Source organism: Saimiri boliviensis, chromosome 4, assembly GCF_048565385.1.
Source record: "Saimiri boliviensis isolate mSaiBol1 chromosome 4, mSaiBol1.pri, whole genome shotgun sequence".
Classification (NCBI taxonomy): Eukaryota; Metazoa; Chordata; class Mammalia; order Primates; family Cebidae; genus Saimiri; species Saimiri boliviensis.
This window is the reverse complement of record NC_133452.1, coordinates 105,696,714-105,721,163: the sequence shown is the minus strand read 5'-3', so window position 1 is coordinate 105,721,163 and position 24,450 is coordinate 105,696,714. Positions and strand designations below refer to the sequence as shown.

Sequence of the window (24,450 nt, the reverse complement as noted above, 5' to 3'; positions counted from 1 at the left end):
GGGTAGCTTAAAACAATGGAAATTTTATCTCACAGTTCTAAGGGCCAGAAGTCAAAAATCACGACACCACCACTGCAGTACTGTCTCTGGCAGCTGTCCCTTCCGCACCCGTTCTAACTTCTGTGTGCCAGCAATGCCTGGTGTTCCTTGGAGTGTAGATGCACCACTGCAGTCATAGGGTTATTGTCTCCCTGTGGGTTTACACCACCTTCCCTCTGCGCATGTTTGTCTCTATGTTCTAATTTCCCTTTTCCATAAGAGCCCCAGTCATACTGGATTAGGGCCCACCCTAATGACCTCATTTTACTTGATCACCTCTGCAAAGATCCTATTTCCAAATAAGGTCACATTCTGAGGTACTAGGGGTTAGAACTTCAACATATCTCTTGGGAAGGGCACAATTCAGCCCATAACAAACAGCTCGGTGTGAATTAACAGTAATGTGCCAATCATGAAAGGTATGATTGCATAGATCAGTAAGAAAGGGACAGCTCTGCTTCTCTGGACAGAAAACACCTGGGGAATGGCAGTCAGTTCTGGGCCTTTGACAGACACATACAAGAGAAAGCAATCAGCATGAGGAGGGAACTTAAAACCAAAGGATTCAAACATGGTTTGGAGGAAATGGGAATGTTTAGCCTCAGGAAGAACAGTCATGGGGGAAATGAAAGCTGCCTTCAAATACACAATCAGCTGGCTGAAAGTAGAACAAGAGTTGTTTTCTATGGCTCTGAGGTCTGAATTATATTACTAAAAGAGATTGATTAAACTGGATGAAAAGAAGATTCTAAAAGGTAGTGTGTCCAGAGGCAGTTGAGATTTTATGGAAATACTGAATTCTCTATCTTTGGATGTCTTCAAGCAAAAGCTTAACACAGAGAGAGGAATCAAAGCATTGGAAATTAGCTTGGATCATGAATCTTCTGACCTTGATATTCAAGAATTCTATAAAGAAGATTTTCATTTAAGTCAAGAATGTTAATGCCCAGACAAAATAACACATGATATCTTATAAGGAAATGGAATGTGCTAACCAAAATTTGGAATTCTTTTCTATTAAAGACAATGTGGAGGAAAGAAAAATGAAAGGAATCACATATTTTAACTCCACAAATAAAAAATAGATGGTCTAAGTAAACATAAAATAAACTCGGTAAGAATATAGAAAAACCACAGAATCAAATAAAGGAAAGTGAAAGCCTTATCCAAGTCACAGGAATTTTAAAACAAAAGCAGTGTTTCAACTTTTATAGAAGAAATATGAGAGATGAATTCTAGACTAAGAAATTGAAAATTCAATAAGTACCAACATTTTTCCCCCAGTACTCAGGAGCATAGAGGAAACAGGAAGCACAGATACTAATCTGGTAAAGTGAACTGATTGCTCTGAAAGAGATTTGGAGAGCAGAAGAGATCCAATGAAGATGTCCAATAGATGGAGGCCATACGGCCAGGGGAAAGGGCACCAGCTTTGAAATAGGTCAGGAGACCAGCTGGGCTTGGCTCGGTCACCAAACAGCTGTACAAGGTTTTACAAAATACTTCTCTGCTTCTATTTGCTTTGTTATTTAAAAAAAAAAATCAGACGACTTTTTAATAATTTCATCCAGATGCAAAATTGTGACACTGATGAATATGCATACGTAGGGAATGAAGAAATATTTTGACACCATACAGGCATAGGAATGTTCAACTTTAAAAGGCAACAAGCAAGAAACAGCCCATGTAACTGCTTAACAGACTGGAACCAAAAGCAGCTGATTAAAATATATTAATAGTTACTGTAAATGGGGATGTGCAAATATCTCTGCCAAATATCATAAGCCAAATGTCCGTATACAAATATTTTTTGACTTTCACAAAAAATAAAAGGGAAGTCAGTAATCAGTTAGCCTATTATTACATGTAAAATGTTAGCTTTATATTATGAATGAAATTATGAGTACCATGTAAGCAGCTGCTCACAACTATTTCTATAAGCCCACTCACACTCCAGACATTGGTTGGTATGATCTAAGATGTAATATATCCCTAAGCTTGAGGCTACTTGTTTTGCTCCAAAGTCCAAATAATGTCACCTTCTAGGAAATGTGATTTAGGATTACATTCTCAAGTACTTTTTCTATAACAGCAATTTCATTAAAATTCTCCACTGTATTCATTTCAATACACATTTAATGATTGCTATGCATGGCAACAAATGATTTTTAAATCTAAAGAAAGATAAACAAACTAAAATGTATTAATATTATGGAATAATACATACAATAAGCCACGAAGATTGAATCCAGAAAATAAATTCAAAGAGGCAGTAGTGACTGATTACGGTTCTAAAGGATAAGTAGGAGTTCATTCAACACAGGCATACAAAAAATGGAGAAACATTCCAAGGAGAATCTTCACAGGCAGGGAAGCAAGAAATAAAATTGAAGATTTGGTCAACTACAATGCATTAAATAGTTCTGGAACACAGTCCCAGGAGTAGAGAATAGCAAGAGGTGAAACAAGAAAAAGACAATGAGCTCCAAAGGGATTCCTGGGACATTTTAATAGCAAAGCCTTTTTCTTATGGAAAATAAAAAGGCACTGAGAGATTTTGAGCATTTAAGTAATAGGCTCAGCTTGGCATTTCAGGAAGATGATTCTAGTTGCCGAGTGGAGAAAGGACATGAGCTAAAGAAGAAGTGAGGAGTAGTGAAGGTAAAGAGGTAGGGAGGACCTGAATTAAAACCATGACCCAGCAAGCAGAGCCATCACCTTGAAAGTGGAACTGGTGGGATTTTGGTAACCAGTGAGACACTTCAGACCTGCAGCAGATCCAGTCTCAGAGAGGGACCACAGAAGGGAAAACAGGTTTCAGGGTCTAGATTGGACCATTACTGCATTTGGGATACCCAGCAAACATGTACACCTACCTCTTTATCATCTTTTTCCTTTCTAACTCCTGCACATTTAAAAAGCCATTTTTTGAGAATAAAAAGCTTAATACTGTTTTTTTTTTTTCATTAAAGGTCTCTTTAAGAAAATAAAACAGAATTATGTTTTCCCCCAGGGCAAAAATCAAGCACCACAAAATGCTCTTAAAAAACTGGTTTTCTCAAACAACACCTACTCTAAATGCTGTAAAAGATATTAACCAATCAGAGACCAGTTAATCAAATTTTTATCAATAGAAAGTAACTGTGTATGTCATACTCAGATATCAAAGTTCAAAGAATGGGATGCAAAGATACACTTAACAGCAAAACCAATTACAACACTATTTTCCAGGATTCAAAGACTCTGACCACGGGTGTGCTCTTATGCACCTCACTCAAAACTGCATGTATGTGTGGAACTGCTCTTGCCTTTGCTGGATGCTAAGTGGACCATCCTGCTCTTTGTAATGGTCTGCACTTAGTTTGAACAGAGGAATCTGAGGGGATGACAGCATCTTTAAAAGGGCAGGGGACAGTGAGCCAAGTTTGCATTCCCCCTTGGCAACACAGGGCCAGACTCATAGGAATTTGGTCAAGACAAAAATTGAAGTTTAACTGATATTTGACGTGGTGTAGCTGAGAAGGCCAGGGTTGCTGCAGTGTATGTCAGTAAGCCCAATGAGAAAAACAGAGAGTGCAAGGACTACTTCCAAGACTCACACATTGGCAGGCTGACAGACACTAACACATTTGGGTAGCAATAGCCAATCCAAAGTTTTCTTGCATAATTAATAGATTTGATAGTCTTGAGACAAAACATTTTCCATGAAGAACTTGCTTTGAAGGCAGACCTTAACTGCCAGGTCTCCTGGGAGACTCGTTTTTTCCTAGCTCTCGCTATCACTATCTCTGACTCATCCCTCAAGTTTAAAGGAAAACATTCTTGGATGAGGAGGGGGAAGTGGGGGTTGCAACAAAATATTTTTGAGTGTCTCCAAATGTCTCCTGTACTTAGAGAATCACATGACTTTGCTAAAGCTCAGATTTGATAACCCTAGCTCTGGGCTCCATCTCAAAGAGGAAGAGAATAGGTGAGTTGTGGAGGCAGCCTGCTGCTAAGAGAAAGTTCTTGAAATGACCCATCAGTGGTCCCTGAGGTCAGGAAACATTGTTGTCCTTGAGAGGAAGTAATAATGTACCCTTGAGAGGAGCAGAGAAAAAGTTGTGGGCAATGTAGAGGGAGGAGTCAGGAATGAGAAGAGAAAGGAAAGATTATCTCGACACTTTAGGAAATGACTAGAAAATACCGAACAAGCTTGGGTGGCCTTCCTAAGCCCCTGCAGAAATAACTCCCACTAAACTGGCTAACAATGGAAACAAATAATGTCCAGAAGAACAAGCTTTTATTGGTTTGGACTCTTGGGTGAAAGCATTTAGGGGAAACAAATCGACTCTGATGTACAGTGATATAATATCATGATCTTTGACTTTTTCTAATTGGTTATTTTTTCTTTAAATTTTTTAATTACTTATTTAATTATTTAGAGACAGAGTCTCTCTGTGTCACCCAGGCTAGAACTCGGTGGCACAATCATACCTCCCTGCTCCCCACCATGCCTGCCTGCTTTGTAGTTGCTGCTGCTGTTGAGACAGGGTCTTGCTATGTTGCTCATTCTGATCTCAAACTCCCAGCCTCAAGCAATCTTCCCACCTTAGTCTCCCAAAATGCTGAGATTACAGGCATGAGCCACCACACCCGGCCAATTATTTTAATCTTTCGAATTCTTTCTAACTCCTCAGCCACTTCAATATTAAGTTGATCAAAGCTTGTGATGGGTGGGATGGTAACTCTTGTCTCCTGTTTGTTGAATATGACCTACACTGCTAACCCACAATCCTAACAGAGGATTCTGCTTCATACCACTGAGCAGCAGGATGTTCCTGGGATGCTGGTTAAATTTGTCAGTATCCTCTGCTGAGAATGAGTCTCTTCACCAAAGCAGAGAGAATTCAAGCAATCTCTGCCAGGTGAAATGACCGAAGACTGGCTAAGAACAATGCAATATGCCTTGGTGCTGACGATGCAGCCTGCCTCTGCCTCTGGAGACCCCATCACTAGGGCTGATGCAACTTCAACACTGGATAAATTATATAGGAGAAAAATAAATAGTTTCTCCTTTGGGTCTGAGATTTTCAGATTTTTTTTTTTCCTGTAAAAACATTTCACTGTTCTATAAACAGTCTCCTATGGCCCCAGTTTCATTTTAATTACATATATCCATCTTTATTTTTTACTTCTACAAAACCTGGGCCATACACTATTGCACATTTAAAAGAAACCACATTCTTGGAATGAAACATCCTGAAATAGCATCTCCATGTTTCTTTGGACTGATATTCACAGCTTCCACATAAATGAGTTTAGAATTACTCTTGGCCATTGGGCAGCTTTGAGGAGATTGGGAGCAGAGCCCATCTTTCTTCTGTAGGTCTCTTAGGTTTTTGACCTACTTATTGCCCTTGAGTGAGACAAGGTGCCAGGAAAATTTTCTTGAAGTTCTGGTCTACTTCCCACGAAAACACAAAAGATTCTTATATTACATTTGTAAGTCATAAGAAGATTCACATTGGGGGTCAAGATTCCAATTAGGAAATGAAAAGCTCTGTCCTCTTGAGTTTGATTTTACACATGAAAACTTCATATATACATATGTGTATATATATATATATATATATATATGTGCATATATATGCACATATATATATATGCACACACATACATATATATAAGGATGTAATGATTGTAACTTAACTCCTCAAAGGCAACTATAAGCAATGTTTGATGAATTCAACAAATACATTTTTTTTATGTAATCAGAATATTCTCTCAGTGTGACAACTACTGAATGGAGTAGTAATTGTACAGAAAAGACTTTCAATGACAGCCCCTGAGGGAGGCAAAATCCTGGAGAACACATCATGGAGGTTTGCAGCAGTCAACCATGAGAACCCCTATGAAACACAGCACCGGTGGCATACGTTAGAGTAAACCTTTACATTGCCAAATGGCTTTGGAAGAATGTACAAGTTTGAGCTGTGATTCTGTTGTACTTCTGGAAAGATGCCACTTCTAAGTGATAGCCATGGCCCTCCCACAGGAGACAGCCTGTGTCTCCCAGACCACCGCAATTATGCCTCGCCTCTCCTAGCCTCTGCCCATAGCATGGGTCACGATGCCACTACCCACTTAGAGCACTCTCTCCTTTAGTGTCCCAAGGGGATGGTCAATACCACATATGTGAATTTTGGTGAAATGCACTCGAAAAAAAGCAACTTAATTCAGAAATAGTAAAACAACAAAGCCCAAGGTACAGTCAGTCTTTTTCAGGGGTTCCATATATATGAATATTTCAAAGAAAAATTAAGTTATTTAAGTATCAAAATGCTTTTAAACGTGATGAATTTGATGAAATAGAATCTAAAGTACTATTACACTCTTCCTTGCTTTCTCATTTCCTAGGCTTAAGTATACCATCATTAACAAACTGGCATTATCATTTTCTACTGTTAAGAACACGATCTGGAGCCGCTTTCATTCCTTCCAATCTCTTGGTCTTATCCTTACTCAAGTTCAGCCAAAACAAACCATTCCACAGTCCCCTTTACATTTCTCACTCTTGGCAATTACAGCCCTTATTCAGGCATATTTGTTGATTGAATCTCCCTGGTTCTCATTTTCACAAACCAAGCTCTTCCCATCTTTCCTGGACCAGTTGTATTAGGAGGACTCCTTTGAAACCCTTCTCTATTTTTAGGAAAATAGCATTTTCCTAAATAGATGCTAATTTTTTAACTTTTCATATTGACATTTATCACTCTTAATGATTGTTAGTTATTAATGTGAGTATAAGTTGTTTAGAGCTGTAGCCATATTTTATATACTTTACCCAATTATGCCTTAAAACAGTGTCTGGCAAAATAGATAATTTTATAAAAATACATTTAATGCATTAATAGAATAAATTTGTCATCAGGGCTCTGGCTAGCCAAAACTAAAATTTGACACAGCTGGCAGGTGAACCTAAGTGAACCTCACCCTACTCCTAGCCCAAACTCTTTCATATCTACTCTGCAACCATTAACATAAAGGTTGAAGGTCTCCTTGAAAAAAATGCTCAAACCATGTTCACAATTGGAATGTATGCCTTACTTCTGGTACATGAAATAAAGAGTAGGTGAACAAACTAAGTTGGGTGACAAATCAGGCCTAATCTGCCTTAATTCTGGTGCGTTTTCACAGAACACATCATTTCATCTTAGAGTATCCTTTACGCTTCAGCCTCAAGAGTAAGGACGTAGGTGATTGGAAAGATCAGCAAGGAGCTGAGCTCTGGAACCTGGGAGAGACAATGGCCACTGTGTTCACTCAGCTCTCAGCTGCTGCAGCATCCTTACCCCTCAGGCTTCAGCTCAGGGGGAGATAAAGGCACTTGTGGAAACAAATTTGCAGCATGGTAGAGACAAGGGCAGGAATGCTGAAGCATCTCAGGCTCAGTGCATTCCTAGACTGCCACAGGCAACTAGAAATGATCCATGCAGATCACAATCTCACAGAGAACACCTCTCAGCGTTCCTGGAAACATATGAATGGGATTTTCAAGGGAATAGAGTTCCTACATGAAAAAAAGTGGCTGTCATTGTCTGATAAATTTTTGTTTTATTGTTTAATCTGTCATCATTTTTGTCCAAGAGTAAATGTGGAACCATTTGGGAAATGAATGAATGAATAATCATACATAGTAAAACTGAATTCTTAGAAATTAGGTTTTTTTCCCCTAGAAGATGTTAAATACTTTAGTAAAGTTTGAGAGAAAGATATTTAAGTTTAGAGAATAACAGAACCAGTGGGAGCTTAGTAACTCACCAATCTAAACCCGTTGCTTTTCTGGTGAGAGAACTTTCCAATCCTATGGCTAGCTGTCAACCAATGGGGTCAGGATCAGTAACAAGACCTGCTGACTCCCAGTACTGTAGCTTTCTCTAAATGTACCAGAACAGACATTCCCTAAAGCATGATGTGAAACTCAGTTTCACTTGGAATCAAACTGGAGCAATGAGATAAATACATACTAATGGGAACCGGGTTCTGAGCCCCAGTGGCCAAGTCAAGCCAATAAGCCTTAACAGCTCCTACTAATGTACAAGTCAAGTATTTTCCATTTCCACTAAAAGAAAGTTGGAACTATATAGTATCTCAAAAAATTTGATCTTTTCTTTAATAGAAGCCACAGCAAAAAGCATGCTGCCCTTAAATCATCACATCTCAGAGAAAAATGAGTTTGAATTGCATGGACTCTGAGAGGCTTTTATTTCTAGGTTTTTTTAAACTAAGGAGAAAAAGAAAAAACAGAAAAGGAAATCTGTGGATAGCAATAGCAAAAGGATAAATCTATCTGGAAATTTTCACTTGGCAGCTGAAATTCTGCTTGGAAATCAGAATAAATTTTTTTTAATTGCAAAGGAAATTTAGTTTTAGTGATATTCAATCTCTCATCCATCCAATAAATATGTATTAAGGGCCAACATCCTTCCAGGAACTGTGCTAGAGATGGGAAAAAATCACAAGAACCGAATGGAGCTAAGCCCAGGCATATGGAGGTGGAGAGCATGGAGGCCTTCTCTGAGTTACTGAGTCTTTAGGGACAACAATTGTTAACTACATGAAATCTGGGAGGAAGGGAATTACAGACAGAGGCAAAGAGAGGGCATTGTTGCAAGAAGAGAAAGAAGCCCAGTAAGCCTGGAGTGCTGAGTGTGGGGAAGAGGTGGGGTGACAAAGGAGGCTGGAGGGTAGAGGAAAGACCACCGCAAGAATGTGAGCTGCGTACAAGGGTAAGACATATCAGAAATATCAAGAAATTCTTATATGATCAGATTTGTATTTTCAAAATAATCAACATTAAATGGCTCCTAGTCTAAGCACATAAGATGCTCAGTTTAAAACTTAGAGTTACTGTTTTTCACCTACCAGATTGGCAAAAAGCAAAAAGTTTGAGAAAGGTGAAGAAACAGGCATGTTCACACATTTCTAGCAGGAGTAATACCAATTTGGCAATATATATTAAAACACATACCTTTCACCTAGCAGTCCCAGTTCTCAAGCTCTATCTTGCAGTTAGGTTCTCACTCATGTAGAGTGACATATGTACAAATTTATTCATTTCAACAATGTTTCTAATAGCAAAATATCAGAAACACTAAATACCCACTAAAAGCAGGTTGGCTACATTTTGCAAGCACGATACGATGTACTTGCACTTAAAAAACAAAAAAGTCAAGCAAAACACACTCAGAAAAAAAAAAAAAGAACTTTTATATACGGAAAGGCAACCAAGATACATCATATAAAGTACAAAACTGTGTACAGCATGGTATCTTTATGTAAAAGGGGAAGATATTTTATTGGATATGTATATAATATTTCTGGAATAACACACACATATGACATCGTCACCATCATTGTCTGTGTGGAAAAAAACTGAGTGGCTAGGAGATAGGGGCGCAGGGATCCTTTCTGGTGGATGCCATCTTTTGCAATCTTTGCTCAAAGTGTTTCTAGGAGTGATGTAAGCAGAGCCAAGGCAGAGTGGCTTGAGGACTGGACTGATTAGAAAGTGATGGCCATGAGACCACTTCCAGGAAGTCTGGTTGTGGAAGGGGAGGTCATTAGGCCAGGGCTTGGGGTGAGGTGAAGGAACAATGTCATATTGAGAAAAGTCTCTTTTAAACTGAGAAACAGACCTAAAATTATTTATAAATACAGACACAGAGAAAAACAAATGTGAAAGATAGAGGATAAAGAAGGCAATATTGAAATAAAGAAAGGGAGGAAATGGAAATACTCTGCACTTCCGAACAAGACTGAACACTGCAAGTCCAAGGGTCACAGCTTTCCTTTTTCCTTTCATTTTTATCTGCCCTTCGTTGGGTTTAGAATCATGGTTTGCACCAAGTGGGACTCATGAAATGTTTTTTTTTTTAACCCCTGATATCATGCTGCCTGAGCTCATGCTTTGGGATATCTTCCTTCATTGAGCTTTGGTTGCCATACGGCACATCCAGAAAGATATGCTATAGCAGACAGTGCATGCCTGTATCAAAGCAAGGTCCAAGCAGCATACACCTACCTGGATAGTAGATGCAAGAATTCTCCAAGCCCTACAGCCCTCACTGAACCCAGAGGGGCCGAGAATGTCAGTCTTCCCTGCTCCTCCTTGGCCTCTTCTGACCGCACTGGCTTGGCCTACACTCAGTATACAGGACTATACAGTACACAGGACAGATCGTGGGTCTGGACCTGCTAGAAGCATAGCCCTTGGCAGGACACAGCCCCACTGTCTGTTTTCCGTGTGTTTTATGCCCCAGCATAGAAATTCCTAAGTTTTCAGTGCTTTCTATACCCCAGCATTCCAACCCTCTTTCCGGCATTTTCTAAGTGAAAAATTTGTCTCACACTCCCCCTAGTGACTGCCTCAGGAAACCTTTCCATGGCCAAAAGCACAGCTCATTGACAGCAAAAAGAGCCAGCCTGAATGTTGATGATCGTCGGAACAAGCATCTCATTTCCCCACTCCCCACCTAACACATAAACTGCTGCTTTCTTCTGTGATTAGAAAGAAATATTCGGCAAACCGAATACCTAGAAATTAACAGACTGAAGGGAATGAGTGTCCATCACAGTGTAAATAAGCTCTTCCTTGTTTGTGAGAAGAAAGAGTTAGAAGCAGGAAGACTCTAGACATAAAAAGGAGAAAGGGGGGATGTGAAACATACTATATCTGTCTTAGTCTGCACTAGTGATCCCAAAGTCAAGGCGGTGAAATCACTGCCACACTTAAAGGCTCAACTTAAGAAAACAAATCTCAGGGTCTAGTGAATAAGAAAGAGAGGAAATTAAAAAATTACCTGCGGAAATTTCCTCCCTTTCTTAGTCTGCAATACTCTTTATCCCAGTACCTCTGGAACAGACAGCTGAAGGATTCCACTACCACAGCCAGTAAACGTTTGAAGAGCTAACATGCGGAAGATTACGCTTCCCTTGTTCACAGCAACTCCAAGTTAGTGGTTCTCAACCACCTGAGGGTCCGTTTAAGAAATGAGGAATCTATGGGCTTTTTCACCGAAAAATGTACTTTCCTATTACATGGAGAGTCATGGGGAAAAACAACGTTAATGGCTAATAAACATATAAAGAGATGCCCAATTTCCCTTAGAAATTCAGGCAAAAGAAACAGGGATATACCATTTTTTAATCTGTCAATATGGAAAAGATTCAAAAATTTAACAATACGAAATACACTTAACCCTTGAACAACATGTGTTTAGACTGTGCAGGTCTACTTACACGTGCATTTTCTTCTGCCTCTGCCACCACTAAGATGGCAGGACCAACCCCTCCTCTGCCTTAGCCTACTCACCATGAAAAGGATGAGGATGAAGGCCTTTATGATGATCCACTTCTTAATGAATTGCTACTATATTTTCAGTTGCTTATGATTTTCTTAATAACATTTTCTTTACTCTGGCTTACCTTCCTGTAAGAATATAGTATATAATACACATAACATACAAAATTTGTGTTAATTGGCTATGTTATCATTAAGGCTTGTAGTCAACAGTAGGCTATTAATAAAGTTTTGAAGGAGTCAAAAGTTATAGGTAGATTTTTCAACTGCATGTGGGTCAGCACCCCTAATCTTTGCATCGTTCAAGGACCAACTGTATTGTCAAGAGTGTGGAAAAACATACATTTATGCTATTTATGCATTATAAACCAGTGCCATCTTTTCAGAGAATGCTCCGTAAGTTAAGATCTCCCCTATGCCAGAGTTTTAGTTCATCTGTAGACCTATGGTTCTCCAATGTAAATCAGCCATCTAGCTCAGACCCATTTTTAATATTTAAACATAAATAATCAACTGTCAGCTTGACATCTTTACCTGACTATCTCAACGTTTCTGCAAATCCATCCATGTTCACGACAGAACTCAAGACTCTCACAAAATTGGTATCTTCATAGCATTCCACGGTGGTATGTAGCAACTCCACGCATCTAGTTGTGGTCGTTGGAAATCCCAGCACCTCTACGGCACTTCCCTCTGACTGCTTCTCCCCACGTCCCATGTCACTACACCATTTAAGCAATCACTTCTCATCTGGGTGACTGTGAAAATCTCCTAGCTTGTGTCCTAACACTCACTCTACCTCTCTGATAGCTATCCTCATTGCAGTCAGAGCGACCTTTTCAAAACTTAAATCTACGTTTACCAATCCATCTGTTTAAAGTCATGCTGTTGCTTTTAAGACAAAGACAAAAATTCTAAACACAATCTGCCAACCCTACACAGTCTCATTGCTAACTACCTTTCCAGGTTCCTCTACCCCTTTCTTCTTCCTTCATTCTCACACCGTAGCACTCTAGCTTCTTACTTTTCTTTGAAGTTGTTTTTGTTTTTTTCTGCTACAGGAACTTTTTATATGTTTCTTTTGTCTGAAGTGACCTCCCTCTCTTCATCTAGTTAAGTCTTACCTAGGACATAATCTCAGATCCATGGAGAAGGCTTCTGCCACCCCAATTCAGCTCTAATTTCTTTTCTTACTTATATATGAAATCATGAAACTATGTCTTTTTCTTCATGGCACTTACAGCAATTTGTAATGACGCCTGATTTATGTGATTACATTAGTTCTATCTTTTCCATTACCAGACTATAATCTTCATGTCAGCAGAGACCTTCTCTTTTCCAGTATATGCTACTTATCTTGAAATAGTCAGAGATGGGCCCTGTGTGTGTATGTGTTTGCATGCATGTGCATGGGCCAGAAAATACCCAAAAGTGTTAACAGTGGTTATCTCTGAATGATGCATGCTTAACTTTTTGTTTTTTCTGTATTTTGTATATGTTATACAATAGGTTTGCATTTATTTATAACCAGACAAAAATCAATAATAATTATACTATTAAAATCCTTAATCAACTGAATTTCAGAGGAAATGCCTGCCAACTACCTATACCAAGAATGAGTGGACCACAAAAGATTAACAGAAAAAGTAAGAAAAATTAACATCGTGAAAGAGAATGTCTGAGATAAAATAACTAGCTATGGAGTAAACAACAATCAGTTTTGTTTTGTTTTTTTTTTAATATCTCAATTGGCACCCTCAGAGATATTTGAGGAGTATCATTTTTATCATAACACTCATAACTGAAAAAGAAGGCAATCAGAAAACAAGATATTTATGTAATTAAAAATATATTTGAGGCCAGGCATATTGGCTTACACCTGTAATCTCAGTACTCAGGACAGGAGTTCGAGACCAGCCTGGCCAACATGGTAAAATCCTATCTCTACCAAAAAATAAAATGAAATTAAAATTACAAAAATTAGCCAGGCGAGGTGGTGCTCACCTGTAACCCTCGCTACTCTGAAGTCTGAGGCTGGAGAATCGCTTGAACCTGGAGACAGAGATTGCAGTGAGCCAAGATTGCACCACTGCACTCCAGGTTGGGCAGCAAAGCAAGACTCTGTCTCAAAAAAATAAATTAATAATATACTTGCATAAAGGCCGTGAAAAGCTGCATATATACATATATATTTATACACATACATGTCTGAAGTTAGTGAGCAGAAAGAGAAATAAAGGCAATCTCCCAAAACAGAGAAAATTTAAAGAAATGGGAAATATGAGAATAAGTTTAAAGGCATAGGAAACAGTCCAGGTAATCTGAACTATGTCCAAAAAGTGTATAAGAAAGATGTAGGAACTATATAGAAGAGGGGTCGGAGGAGAAAAAGAGAGAAACAGAGAGGAAAGAAGGAAGGAAGGAAAGAATATAATAGAAATATAAATCTTGGCAAAGTAAAAACAGTACAATAAATAAAATAAGGTCAAGGGAAGTAAGAAGTGTAAGTCTACTAAAACTTTCATTTTTGTGCAGAGTTAATAGATGCTGTAAATCTATAAATCAAAACATAGTCTTTCAAATACCAGGGGAAAAAAACTAAAAATAATAACATAACCAACACATTTAGGAAATCAGGAAGGAAAAATAGAATTGGTTAAATTTCTTTAGTCCTTCATCTTATAAATCACTTGGTTAATGCATATAGTCTAAAGTTGATAAATCAGGAACTTAAAATTATAATGTCAATTCCAGAAAAAGTAAAGGACAATGGGACTACTTCTGGGGAGTAGAACTAACTTAAGAGGAAGTAGTAAGGAAGAGATCTTTATGTCTAATTTTGTACATTTCAGTATCTTGTGATTTATCTGTGCATATGTACACATGCATTATTTTCAAACTGTTTTTTAAAAGTTAAAGTAATTTGAGAGTCTATGAATACTGTCTTTGAGACCAGCAATGCCTCTAAAATATTATATAATGAAGTAGTTGGTGAAGTCTAGCTCCTTCCAGAACTGACTTCACAAAGTGCTAGCATTAATGTGCTAGCTTTTATCAAATACTGCTTTGAAAAACAACCATAAAAAATATTTTCTTGTTTACTGTAAAACTGTTGTTGAGGATATATCATTTATGACATGAGTCATCATTCACTGTATAGGGGTCCTTGAGTGAACCTCTTCATGTCAGTGCCAAATGAAGCTTGCTTCTGCTCAAGGACCGTTTTGCTCTCTCCTTGGTTATGTTCACCATTTTCACCAAGAGTGAAACTTGGAGTCCTTCCCCAGTGTATTAGTCTGTTCTCACACTGCTGGTAAAGACATACCTGAGACTTGGGTAATCTACAAAGAAAAAGAGGTTTAGTGGACTTACAGTTCCATGTGGCTGGGGAGGCCTCACAATCATGGTGGAAGGCAAAAGGCACATCTTACATGGTGGCAGGCAAGAGAGAATCAGAGAGACAATGTAAAAATGAAACCCCTTATCAAACCACCATGTCTCATGATACTTATTCACTACCATAATAGTATGGGGGAAACTGCCCCCATGATTCAATTATCTCACACTAGGTCCCACACATAACACATCGGAATTATGGGATGAGATTTGGGTGGGGACACAGCCAAACCTTATCACCCAGCAATTGTGTTACTTTATATAAAGAACATAGTTGTATTTTCCTTCCCCTTGATCCTGGTTTTCTATCAATATTTCATCATTTACTTTTGTTCCCTGTGATGTAAATGTATAAAAAATTATCTGTAAATTAAAGTGGGAAATAAACAAGTGAAGTTTGTTACATAGTAAAATGTATTATTTATGATCATTAATAAAATACGTAATCCCTCTATGTTCTCAAGCTGTCAAATCTTACCCAACAAATTATTTTTCCATTACTTTTGGGATTATACTGGCTAAATTTAGATGCAGTTACATAAAATACAGAGCAAAATATCCTCAACATTTCTTGAACTAAGCAAAAGGTCCAAGCAGACATGCAAAAGAAAAGCTTGACTACAATAAATATATAAATGCCAAATATAAAGAAAAAAATTACCAATAGCTAGAGCAGTCTAAATATGGGAATGGGTTGCCCTGTCCCCAGGAATTTGCCCTCTTGTGGGACATTAGACTGCTTTCTGATGGAGGTAGGGAGACAGAACTCCCTGAGTATCCATGTTAGGTACTCTTCACTAGCAAACACTACCACAGTATGTCTGTCTCACCCCATCCTGTGGCATGAAAATATCACAGGGTTATATTGCAAATGTTTGGGTGGTAGGCCCAATGTCTAAATCTCTTTTTTACCCTCTTCATCTTCCCTATTTGAAGGTAAGCATTAGTCTCATTGGTTGTTGATCTGTCAGTCTCAGTCAACATGGCAGAATATCTACTCTATCTGCCAAGAGTTTATTTTTTGATCTTCATCTATTATATGGATTAATAAGATTTCTACAAAGGACAAATAATGCTAAATCAGCAGCCCTATAGGTAAAAATATCTTAGGACACTACCAAGAAGGTATATACAACATTAATATTGGCAGATTTTTCTGCTTGAGCTCACCTCAATGTCTGATTCAGCTACAGATCAGAGACATAATACTGATTCCAGCTGCTTTGCAAGCAAGTTGTGGTCGTCATCTAATACTATGACCCCTTGTACAATTTACAACCCTCTGTCTTCATGACTTGCTGAATTATATGCAGTACCCATTTTTCTTTGTCCCCTATTTTAAAGGTTATACTTAGACAGACATGGTTACTCAGCATTACAGACCAAAACTGTTTTAAATGAATTGGGAAAGACTCAGGAAAGAAATTCCAGAGAAAGACTTGAATTCTTTAGAGTCATGCAGAGCAATGTCATATAAGGTCAAGGAACAGAGAGTCACTAGACCACCAGGAACTTTTAATTCTCTGAGAATGGAAACTGTAATGACTCATTCAGACCAAAGGGGGCTGCAGTGCCTAGTATCCACGCAATTCACTCAGAGTGCAAATCACAACTTGTCCTGGGGTGGAGGAGCAGAAAGCCAAGGAGGGCAGAGAGAACAGTCCTGAGTGTGGGTTGAAGTGCGAGAAAGAAACTGAGAACTAAACGACACAGAAACTGCACCGCCAAACCCAAACACATCTAGACCTGTGTTTGGAAAAAATAATACCATCTGTAAAATGTTAGCTGTCTCCGAGGTTTTGCTATTTTTTATTTTTCCTTAGATCTATGGAGAGATTTCATAGTAAATAAAAAACCTCAAAAATTATAGATGCTCCATAAATGACAAATTAGGAAGTGATTCTCCACATTAACAAAAAGATATTTAGCTCCACAAAAGAAAAGGCCGTAGCATTTTAAAAATAACTACATCTCTTTATATACCTACCTATATTATGATGTCATTTTGTATTAGCCAGGGTCCCAACCGGAAGCACCATGCTAAATTTATTATGCAAAATCTCTATAGCCCAACATTAACTGACCATTAAATAAGTTTTTACCTAGAATATGCTCTGTGCTGTCCTAGATGATGAGAAATGTTCAGAAGTACATGACATTTCTATCTTAAAGTGAATTAAAGTTGAAAAAGCTTAATGTTGGGTTCAAAAAATATGATATGCATATGAAATTGCAACAAGCACTAAAAACAGAATTTGTTCTAAATGTTGGAGTGCATTCTTTCAGAGCTTTAGGAGACTACAGAAGCCATGAAGTCTAACTTGGTATGGGGAAACCTGATAGGAAAAATAGAAAGTGAAGAAGCAGGACCATACTATTACCGCAGATGAAGAGAAGAAATTGAATGTGTGCAAACTGAAAACAGTCTGCAGACTGAAAAGGTCACTGTCAGAATACAAGGTAGATCCTCAACACTGTAGATCTTTTTAAACAATGGGCCATATTTTAGATTCTAAATAGACCTAAGCAATTTGAGACGGCAATCGCTTCTATCTCTGCTCACTCACATAGATCTTTCTCCAACAGTTCTGAAGACTGAAGATCAGAATTTAGAAAAAATTTAACTGAAGCTACTGGTAGTAAACAAGACTTCAGCTATTGACTAGACAGATGCAAAAACAGTCTGTTTTTGCCAATTACATTATTCCCCTTTTTTCCACTAGCAGCCAAATCAACCTTGATAGCAGTTTGCAGCAAGTGTCTTCGTGACAGTTCACAAAGATTAACATTCGAGCTTTATTTAATTGTGTGTGGGTTGAAGAGATACTAGGTTTCAAAATCCATAAAATTGTTCTTTCATTACTTACAACATCAATTTAGGGCTTGCTGTGTTTGTCCCAGCCAAATACGGTTCCCTACTACCTGAACTGAGTTCTCATTGACCAATGAATTGTAAAAATTGCATCACCAAAGTTGTTCCATTAAAAAAAAAACCTTTTGATAAGCTTCTTTGCCCTCAGTGCTCTAGGTAAAAAAGTAAAGAGAACATTTTGACCTGGAAATAAAGATATAAAAGCCAAGCTGACATGCAGACAAATGGCAGGGTGACAGTGTCATCTAATCACTTCTTTCTGTCTCTCATGCTCCTTCCCCTTCCAACTCTCATGCATACAACTGTTATTTCAAAGTGGTCGCACCATTGCCAATAAAGGCAAGATGACCCCGATTACCCAGGAAGTTGCTTTGTGGAAATCCCAGTTACTGACCTCACTGAAAGGACTGGGAGGGAATATCGTCTTAAAGGAGCACTCATCCTAAAAGGATTTAGTCCTGCCCAAAACAAAATCACGTGTGATTTACCAGTGTGAAGTTCAACCTCCATTTTCCTTTCCGAAGCAAATGTGGTCAAATAGGAAGCTGATTGGGACTAAGCACCCAGATAGAATAAGGATTTCGATATTTTATGTAGCAAGGCAAGGTCTCAAATATTAATGAATCCTTCAGCTTTTCTTTAAATTCGGAATCTCTACTCTTTGATTTCTGTAGTTTTCTACCTGGCTGTACAAAAGAATCATTTGGAAGGCTTTTTTAAAATGCTGGTGCCTGTACCACTCCAGACCAATTAAATCAGGATCTCTGTGGGTGACAGCCAGGCACTGTTAGGCCTGCAACTCTCCAGGTGATTCCAAGGTGTAATCAATGTTGACTACCAAAGTAGTCCGAGGTGCTCATTTGGACTAAATAAGAACCACTTGGGCGGGGTTGAAGAGTATAAAATCCCTGTCTGTGTTTTGTGCTTGGGGTGAAAGACGTGTTGAGAGGGGACTGGGGGTGTGCCTGGTCCCAGGAGATAATGCAGATGCATATCAACCCAATAATGATCCCTGAACACCAGTGCAATTTGGGGATAGATGTACCACTATTCTTCTACTTTGCTAGATGGCATTCTACTCTCACAAAGAGTTTTCTCTTCCCTATTTTACTTACCGATTTGTTAGCCATACAGACTCATGGATTCTTACTTCATTTAATGAGTTACAATTTGCTGATGCTCTCATTGTCTCAGATTTGGATCAAGCTAGCTCCTCTGTCCTTTGGACATGACCCCATCCTTTTATTCTGAGCACTTTCTTACTTTCAGTTACCACAAGATGTTCTCGACTCAAGCTTGTATACTCCCTGCACCAGCCGTGGATTCAGCCATTTCTTCAAATAGCCCAAGTTCCTTTTAGTAAGGAGTGATATTTAGAAACCAACATGCAGTCTCTAGGTTTGTTCATTGCAACCAGTGTTACTGCTTTTAAGCAAGTAATGTACTCAGAAGTTTCTCTCCCTCCAGTAACCCTTAAGCTCCATTCCCTTATACCAAACCTCTTGCAGTTCAGCAATTTCATGAGTTTCTGATTTGTATTTCCTGGGTCCCTTTTTCAGAAAAGCAAATACATGTTTCAATTCTTCTTTTTAACAAAAAGTAGCATACTATCCATACTATTTTGCACTTTTCAAAAATGGAACCTTTTTGAAAGATCACACTATGCCATACGATAGAGATCTTTGCCTTTTATTTTTAAAGCTGCATAGTATTCAAATATGTATGTGCACTGTGGGGAAGGAAAGATTCTTTCCTCATCCAGTAGTAGGTTCATGGCTGAGGCCCCATAACAAAAGACAGATTAAGAAAAAAGCATATCCATGTATTTAATACATTTTACATAATACAGTAAAGTTCATAAGGAAATGAAGACTCAAAGAAATAGTTAAACTTTTGTATTTTTACACTTAGGTTTGATGTAAAAGTGGATAGCCTTGGAGAAGTATGACTAGGCAAAGGGGGTATGATCTAATGATAGTAAGTTGGGGGGGGGGGACTTAGAAAGGCTTGTTTGAGAGTCTTTTCTGTGTCCCTACGGCTTTAGAAATGAGGATGTCCCTTTTCTCCAGGTGTAAGAAGAGCACCTCTCAAGTGAGGGTCTTATGACCTGCTTCAGAAGGGAATGGTGGAAGGTCAGAAAGTAACATTCTTAGGAAGGTTCAGGAAGAGAAGAAAAATGAGCTTCCTATTTCTGCTGTTCCTCAAATGCCAAGGTGACATGTTTTGGGGTAGTTCATCGGTACCTTATTTATTTAACCAATTACCTATGTTTGGACATTTGTTTCCGATATTTTGTGAACATATGTTTTCATTTCTCCTCGTTAAATACTTAAGAGTAGAATTGCTTAAGTATTTTTGTTTTATTGTTTATTTTAAAAATACCAGTTTTCTGAAGTGGTTGTACCATTTTATACTCTTATCAGGAATGTAAGATAGTCCATAATGTTTCATGCCATGGTCAACATATAATGCAGTCTTTTCAATTTTGATTATTCTAGTTGGTGTGGAATATTTTCTATGGTATTCTTTTGTGGGTAAAATTCACCTTCCCCAAGACCATGTTGAGAAACTATCCTTTGCATAATAGTTATTTGTCTATTTTTTGGATGAAATGTTGGCTCAAGTTTTGTTTCTTTTTGAATGGATTATTTGACTTTTTGTTATTGATTTGTAGGAGTTTAGAATTACAGATTTTAAATATATATATTAAACATATACTTTCCACATCTATGGATTGCCTTTTTATTATTTTTTGAGATCAAATCTCTGTCGCCCAGGCTGGAGTGCAGTGGGATGATTGCTGCTCCTTGCAACCTCCTCCTCTTCATCTAAAAACTGCTAATCTGTTACTCTTTGTAGTCATGATCATCTGACCTCTTTCCATGGAGATCATTAAAATGGCATCCAAAGCTCTATAGTACACTGTTCTTCAAACAAATAAACCACCTCAAAGGTAGAGTTTTGAGGATGATTCCAAATGCTCCAGCCCTTAGTCAAAGATTTGGCTCTCCCCAGAGGATAATCACTAACCGAAGGGTACCAAGGAATAAAACTGGGGCCCAGAAGAGTTCAGAAGGTCACAATAACCCGTTTTCTGGGAGCTCACCTCCCACTTTTCTTCCTATTCTTTTCCCTGACATTCTCTAACTTAGTAATAAGACAAATGCCCACACTCTACCCTAAAGTTATTAAGTCTGTATTATCTATCAGAATTTCAGTGGCAGGAGCCAATCCCAGACTTTTACTGACACCTGAAGTCCAGTCAATTACTGATTTTGCCAGTTCCTTCTCACTCAGCTATGACAGGGGGGCCAATTTTATCACATATGAGGGATGGTGAATAAACTAGATGATTTCACATTCCATCTTTTTTAGGGCAGCCCTTTAGTTCTACAGTAATGAAACCGGTGCAGAAAAAGAAATTGACCAGAGACTACGGGTGTGGATAACAGCACAACAGCAAGCATGGGTTGTGTTTTTCTTCTGGGTGACCCTCAAAAGTCAGCTGTCAACTCCACAGGAACTTTGTGGTGGTGGCAGAGTAAGAGGTGTTCAGAAGACATGAGCTTCACCCAACAGGTGTAACATCTGAGTTCTAACAAGTGTCCTTTCAGTTAAAAATAAGAGTTTCCTTCCTGTCTTCCTGACAACTGGCCAGAATCGTTACTAAACTTTTGTCAAATCTGTGATATGTATAAATCAGTCCCCAAGGTCTAAAAAAGAGAAGAAAGGGCAAATACTAGGAATAGAAACCAATCAACTGCAGGTCTGAAGTTACAAGAGGACATCCGTGCTTTGGATTGAATGCCATCTCTGAGCCATCCCCTCCCCTCCCTGCTTCCACTTTTCTCATCAGCATTTTCCCTTTGGAGAAATCAAGGAAAGAGATCAGGCAGCTGCGCATCTGTAGTGACAGTAGTAAGAGAAATATCTTCAGCTGAAATCTAATGCCTCTCTTCGAGTCAAACCTTTTCTTGGTTCCAATATTTCCTCTCATCACCACGTCCAAGTTGAACTACCCCACTCATGAAGACATTCCATTTCCAACCCCAGATTATTTTAAAGCTGGCAAGTTAAAGTCAATGCTTTTATTGTAGAAGGCGTGTTATAGAGATTACTAAATCCAACCCATTTACAGGTTAGAATGTTAATGTCAAGAGACTGAACAATTTGCCTAGAGTTACAATTAGTGAAAAGTACAAGACAGATTTCTCACCCTGTGACAAAACTGTCATCCATTCATCACCCAGTCTCTAGCCTAGATACCTGAACGGAGTAACAAAAATAAATTTTAATAGGCAATCTTAACAATGAGCTTATACCAAGGTACTGGGCTGTGCTGATATCATTCAAAATAATTCATTGAATACGAAGAAACAATTAGGCGCAATTATTGCCATTTCTGTAATTGAACAGTACGATTCAATTAAGAAGAGTAAGAATAGAGGGAAACAGGCCAGAGGCCCTGGTGAATATAGCTTTGTATTCTCTACTTCCTTCAAATTAAAAATCAGTAATAAGCACAGGCTGGCATTTGCTGAAAGCTAGATAGCATATTGCTAAGATGTGACCAAACGATTCAGTTCTATAAATAAGAATAAATATATGAATAAAGAGAATGCAATATATTTATTTTTGGAAGACTAAAACATTAACTGATAAAATTTTGCTACTTATCAAATACAAACACTAATTGTTATTTTGACAGCTTTCAGTTTATTCCCCACAAGGCCACTCCAGAGAAATCCTCAACAACTACCTTCTATGCTCTCTCTTCCTTCACCTTTACTATTCCCACTGCACCTGCAAGGACAGAACAGAGTGTGGGAGGGTGATCGTATCATTACGATTAGATTGTAATGAGAGCTATTTGTGGGGAAAAGAACCTTCACCATTCTTTGTTTTCGTTTTCATGTCAGCCACCTTTAAACTTGTTCCAAGTATAAATTCAATTAGACTGAAGCACATATTGTTGCATAACTTAATTACCTGTTTTCTTATTATGGAAGTTTTTATGGTCATTTTGTTTTCATGGTAAAAAGAAAAAATTTAAGGGACGTGGACATGAAAGTAAAATTTTAGAAAAGCAACAAAGAACCCATTCATAATTCTACCACCAAATCATAATCACTATTAATATTTTGGAGTGTATACTTCCAAAGGGTGGTGTGTGTGTGTGTGTGTGTGTGTGTGTGTTTTCAGATGTCCTTGTCAGAGTTGGTAACTGTAAGGTCCTGGCTTCTTGGTCCTGCCTCAGCCTTATTCTGACCCGTTTGTGGTCGACTGGTACTGTAACAGTAGATCTCCCACCAGCTGGTAGGGTCTGGAATGCAATTCTTTGCACACCCTAGAGAATGTTGCTGTGGTTCTGTGACGGCCAAGATGTGCCTTGGGCTTCTGTGAGTATCTGGAGTTACATCCTTCCCACTCATTTTGAGTTTGTGCAACCCATAGGACTGGGCAGCTGCCTTACTTTCCTGATTTGTACTTTTGCTCTCCACTCAAGGCCTGGAACTCTGCGTCTCTCAAGCTTCTTGGCTGGCGCCCAGCACATAGCCTAGCTCTTTCCCATGGCTCCCTTCCTTCTGAGTCACTAAACTCTACATCCTGAACCCTTGGCTGCTGTGTGCACCTGCCTATGAGCATTTCCTGGAAACTTAAACCGCAGCAAATCCACCCACCAAGTCAGATTCCCCCTGGGTGCTGAAATCACCAGGCATCACTTTCACAGGAACAAACCCTAGGACAGCTTCCCCAGATACCTTTATTTGCTGTCTAATGTTTTAAGCTATTTGTTTTCCTCTTTCATTTAAAACTCCTACCCTTTACTGAGCACTGGGTTATTTAATCTGTGGTAGGGCAATCAGTGACATTTTAATTAATTGCTTAGCAATGTTCTTTCAAAGCAATGAAAATTCAGGATTACACTCACACTTTCCTGTAAATGACTCAGTACCACCTGACACAAATTTGCCCTCACATTATGGCCTTCTAATCCTTGTCAGCAGGAACAGCAGGAAGGAAAAGAAAATAAACAACCAAAGGAGATTTATGAATATCATGTTTTCTTTGCTTAGAGAGGAGAGGGCAAAAAAGTTGTGTTCTCTCATCCACTAATGGTTAGATGTTGGCTTTGATATGTTTTCATCTGGATCTGAACAAGCATTCTGGGTACATCTTGCTCCCTTCAAATATCAGATAACAACCCCTCTTCGTGGTAACAGAATGGGAAAGCCTATCATGCTATTTTGTCCAAAGTGACACATACAGGGGATTATTTTAAAAGTAAAAAGGCACATTTGCCTAACAGAGACGCTTGGACAAGCTCAATTTACAGAATAAAAATCCTCAGAAAGGTGTTTTGCGACATGCTGAGCCATTCGTCTCTAATGTCACTTTTTCCCCAGAAACGCACACACACACACACACACACACACACACACACACACACACACACAATTTTTGAGATTGGTTCACTAATGAGCACATTGTATTGAGGGATAGTGAAAGAATCACAAACCTTGTTTCAATCCCAGCTGTCAGCTCTCCACTGGAAGGAAGTCATTTACTTATTCATAGACTGGATCCTAGACTTTAAAAAAAAAGGAAAGAAAGAAAAAGCGTGTGTAGCTACCAATCAGTGTGAATTGAACATTATTATCTACTAGCCTCTTCCCAGCAATTTACAGCAGTATCAAATTCCTACCAGAGATGAAGATGAATGAAGCGCAGGGGCTGCATGCTCAGCTCGTTCAGGGGCTGAGCAGGAAAGTGAATGGGTGACAGTGGGTGACAGTGG

General features: G+C 38.6%; 1 long non-coding RNA gene across 2 annotated transcripts in view; it reads right to left on the bottom strand.

Moving 5' to 3' along the window:
- LOC141584152 (uncharacterized) overlaps positions 1 to 24,250 on the bottom strand; it is a 309,735-nt gene extending 285,485 nt beyond the window's left edge. For both annotated transcript variants that reach the window (XR_012517093.1, XR_012517094.1), the window contains exon 1: positions 24,172 to 24,250. This is a non-coding gene — a long non-coding RNA (uncharacterized LOC141584152). The remainder of the gene's footprint in view (positions 1 to 24,171) is intronic.
- Positions 24,251 to 24,450: the final 200 nt, after the last annotated feature.